Genomic DNA, 4,839 nt, shown 5'->3' with positions numbered 1-4,839 from the left:
TTGGCATATGCTGATATTTGACACTGTTCGTGTTCTTATACAGAAAAAAAAATCAATGTTTTAATCAGAAATTAAAACTAGAACTCAGTCTACAGTAGCGCAAAAGAGGATTTGATCCCAGTTCTACATTCAATAGAATTGAAATTTAACTGTATGTTTTTCTTCTACAGCGTGGAGGTCCAGAATAAGTGTAGAAGATAGTTTGCTGACCACTGCTGAAGAATGAAGTACTATATTCACAATAAAGGCATTTCCTTAATATTAAAAATTATTGTATACTAATAGTTTTAATAAAAACCCATATGATGGGTGAGAAGGTTGACACAACACATAAGATACCAATTTGTGACCGAGAAGGATTTTCTGTTGATGGGAAACTAGCAATTGAATATATATGATGTCTGCACCATTAAAATATTTTTCTAATTAGCCATTTGCAAAGTCAACAATTTAGCAGTCATTTTATTTTTCTACTGACTGAGATCACAAAATGACAGAATGGATAAAGTTGGAAGGGACCACAGTGGGTCATCTGGTCCAACCTCTCTGCTCAAGCAGGGTCATCCCACAGTACATGGCACAGGATTGTGTACAGACAGTTCTTGAATATCGCCAGTGAGGGAGACTCCACAACCACTCTGGGCACTCTGTTCAGTGTGCAGTCACTCACACTGACTTTCCTTGATCAACTAGATGGGTTACCTTGTCATAGAAGGAAATCAGGTTTAACAAGCAGGACTTTCCTCTCATGAAGCCGTGCTGGCTGTGACCAGTGACTGCATTATCTTTCAGGTGTTTTTCAGTACTCCCCAGCATAATTTTTTCCATAACTTTACCAGGTACTGAAGAGAGACTGACAGACCTGTAGTTTCCAGGGCCCTTTTTGCCCTTCTTGAAAATTGGGAAATTGTTTGCCAGCTTCCAGTCAGCTGGGACCTCTCTGTAATTCCCAAGAGAGCTCAAAAATAATTGAGGGAGGTTGTGCAATGACATCAGCCAACTCTCTGAGGATTCTGGGATGAATCCCATCAGACCCCATACGTTTGTAGGCATCCAACTGGAGCGGCAGATCCCACGCAAGTTCAGAGACAACTTGGAGTTGATCATTCTCACAGTCATGGGTCTCCAACTCAGGGCACTGAAACCCCCTTGGTCCATCATCCATGTTGAAGACAGAGGCACAGAAAGCGTTAAACACCTCTGCCTTGTCCCTGTCCCTGATTGTGAGGTGGCCATCCTCATCCTGTAATGGGCTGGTAATAATTCTATACTGCCACTTATCATTAATGTATTTGAAAGAACTCTTTTTATTGTCCCCCACATTTCTGGCAGCTTCAACTCCAGCTGAACTTTGGCAGCACCAATTTTCTCCCCACAGCAGCAAGCAGCATCTCTGAATTCTTCCCATGTCACTTGACTTTGCTTCCACTGGGCATATACGCCTTTCCTTTTTGCCTTATTTCCAAGAGAAGATTCTGACTCAGCCAAGCCAGCCTTCTGCCTTGCCTGCTTGATTTCCGACATTTGGGAATTGTTGCTCCTGTGCCCTACGGAGGTGAAGTTTAAAAAGTGACCAGCACTGATGGACTTCAGCACCGGCAAAAACATTTTCTCAGGAGACTTTCCTAATTCCATGAGCAACCTGAAGTCCACTCTCCTTCATGTCCGGAGTTGAGGTTTTGCTGGCACTTTTGTTCCTGTCAACAGAGATTTTAAACTCAATCCCTTTGTGGTTGCTGTGGTCAAGATGGCCACCAATCTCCAGTTTGCTCACAAGATCCACTCTGTGAACAAACAGCAGATCAAGGAGGGCATCTTTCTGAGTCAGCTCCCTTAGGACTTGTTCCATAAAGTCATCATCCAGTTTTTTTAGGAATTTTCTGGCCCAGGTTGTACCAGGTGTGTGATGTTCTCAGTTAATTTCTGGCAAGTTGAAGTCCCCCATAAGGACCGGGGCAGTTGACTTGGAATTGTATTTAGTTCCTCCAAGAATAATTCATCAGTGTCATCATCCTGGTCGGGAGGTCTGTAGCAGATTCCCACAATGACATCCACATTATATGTTGACCCCTTGATTCTTACCCAGAGGCTCTCAACTGTGCCACTGCCCACTGTGAGTTCCATACATTCTAACACTTCTATTACATACAGTGCCACCTCTCCGCCTCTTCTGCCCTGCCTATTCCTCCTGAAGAACCTGTAACCATCCAGCAGGGCACTCCAGTCTCAGAATTCATCCCACCAGGTTTCACTTATGCGAGTGATGTCAAATCTTTGGGACTGGGATGAATCTTCAAAGTCCTCTTGTTTGTTCCTCATGCTGGGTACATTAGTGTAGAAACATTTGAGGTGTGGTACTTTGTGGCCAACACCTTGTGAAGCATATTGAGGGATGCCCTTAGTGCTCGTTTCTTCAAGTTTTGGCACACCATCCCATGGCTCATCACTGACCTGTGAGGTTGGTCTTTTCCATTTCCCCCTTCCAAACTTGTTTAAAGTTCTATTAGTGTCTCACTAACTCCTGTGTTAGAACTCTCTGTCCCCTCTGAGATAGGTGCATCCCATCAGGTATCAGTAGACGATCATCCTATACTCAAAGAACCAAAAATTTTTGTGATTACACCAGTCTCAGTCATGCATTGACTTGATGGATCTACCTATTCCTATCAATATTGTTCCTTGTTACCAAAAGGATCAAGAAAATCGCTACCTCTGCTCTTGATCCTGCAACCAATCATTCCAGGGCCCTGAAGTCTCTTTTGACTGCCCTCGGACTTCTCTTTTTTATTTCATTGCTGTCAGTTTGAACAGCAATAATGGATAGTAATCAGAAAACCTAACTAGACTTGAGAGTATTCCAGTAATGTCTCTTACCCATATGGTAGTTTTCTGATAAAATATGAAAGTGATCTTGGATCTGCAACATACTTGTTTGGATACAAATGATGAAAATGTTTATGTTGTCATAAAATGTTTCACTTGTTACTATCTGAAGGGATTGCAGGAAGTTTTTGTATTAAAAATGAGTCTTCAACTATGCTTTGTGAAGGACAAAAATGCACATTACAGCAACTTTTTTTAGTTAAAGACCCTACTTTACTCAACAAGTTCAATTGTAGCAATAGTAAGTAATTTTGTTTAATGCGCATGGTGATACTTCTGTTGTATGGTTGCTACTGGTAGCAGTTGTTGTGAAAAGCATTCTTGGTTTTATCAGAATATTTTCTTAACTTTTGTCGTCTGGAAATATCCATGGTGGGATTCTGGACTTGAAATTTCAGGGCAGTAGATGATTGAGGCAGAAGGACTGCCCAGTTTACAGCCCAAGCTTAGAGACTATGCTAATTTTACTAGAATCATTCTAAGATCTCATTTCTCCCTGTCCTAGTTAGAACAACTGGGACCGATTCATCGCTGGATGGGTGTAGCCCAGAGCTGTGTATTCTATGACCTTCCATGCCATTTCCCAGAAACTGTTGTCAGTAGAGGCCTGCGAGGTGGGGGGATGTTCCTGTCCTCATGCCCTTTTTTGGAATTCCCTACTCTGAGGGAAGGACTGAGCATCCTTTTATGGAATTCCCTGCTCTGAGGGAGGGACTTAGCATTCCTGCCTGAGTTGGAGAATATATAAACCTGGAGTTTCAGAACCTTTCCACCACTCGTGGGATCCAGAGGAGGACTGCAGTTCACCGCTCTCAACCAGACTGCTGTTCACTGTTCTCAACCGGACTGAGACCACCACCCTCGGTTGGACTGTAAATCACTACTTTTGACCAGACTGCAGTAGCTCTCCCACCGGCAGGTTTTTTCCCCTCTCCCTTTGCTTTGGACTCTGGGGGGGGGTCCAGGGTGCACCGCTTTGTTTGTGCCCCGGGGTGCTGGGTTGTACATTTGGGCTTTGTGGGTTAGGACCGGTTGCTTGTCTGTGTGGTTGTACTTATTGTATTATTTTATTAAATTGTTATTCTGACTTGTAATCTCTCTTTTGAGTTGGGTTGGTTTCCCCTGCTGGTTAACTTTTAAACCAGCACATTTGTGGCGCCCAACGTGGGGCAGAGAGAGAGAGAAGTCAGAATCACAATTTCATTTTAAGCATTTGTCTATTTGGATAGAGAAACTCCCTGATCACCATGTTGTTTGATGCATTCACGTGGATGTTGTATCTGAGTCTGTTCATATTTCCACAGATGGGGTACTATTTGTCTGTTTTGATGCTCTCTTTAAAACCAGGGAGAGGGATCAAAATTGCTTTATTAGTATACTATATTTATGTCATCATAACATCAGAAGCAATGAGTTTCATTGTAAATGTGTATTCAGTCCTGTTTGCATGTCCTGGTTTGGGTTACTACCTCTGGGGCCTCAATAAAAATCGCACCAAGCCCTTTGGGGAAACGGGGGAATGGTTGTTTCCAACCTCTCACCTCCTTCTTCCCCTTCAGACCTGCTACAACAGTTTTTGAAAATATTGAGTTCCCTTTTGATGTTAAGGACAGCATAATGTTATTGTTAGTGTTGCTTTGTCTGCTCTGTACTGTCCACACTATGTTTAGGGACAGAACAGGGCCTTTTAGGGAGGTTGTTTGGATGCCTGCCCTGGGAGTGGATAATGCTGAGTGGCACGGGAAGTGGGAGGACATCGACCAGTATTTGGAGAAGTTTTCTCCTCCAATGATCTGGAAATTCACCCCTGAACAACTGCAGGATCCTGTTAGCATGATAAGACTGGTGAAGGGAAATGCTCTGGCAGCTCCAGAGATGGTCAGCTCACATCAACCTGCTGGGCCCTGGTCACTGCCTACCGGACACTACTTGACATGGTACAGCACTGTCAGGGGG

The 4,839-nt window shown here is 43.4% G+C and overlaps 1 long non-coding RNA gene across 1 annotated transcript in view; it reads left to right on the top strand.

Moving 5' to 3' along the window:
* LOC113959886 overlaps positions 1-268 on the top strand; it is a 1,973-nt gene extending 1,705 nt beyond the window's left edge. The window contains exon 2 of the long non-coding RNA XR_003531940.1: positions 171-268. This is a non-coding gene — a long non-coding RNA (uncharacterized LOC113959886). The remainder of the gene's footprint in view (positions 1-170) is intronic.
* Positions 269-4,839: the final 4,571 nt, after the last annotated feature.

The sequence above is a fragment of the Corapipo altera genome, unplaced genomic scaffold (genome assembly GCF_003945725.1).
Source record: "Corapipo altera isolate COAL_440 unplaced genomic scaffold, ASM394572v1 61534, whole genome shotgun sequence".
NCBI classification, from domain to species: Eukaryota; Metazoa; Chordata; class Aves; order Passeriformes; family Pipridae; genus Corapipo; species Corapipo altera.
Note: the sequence above shows the minus strand (reverse complement) of the source record. Positions and strands in the feature narration are given on the sequence as shown.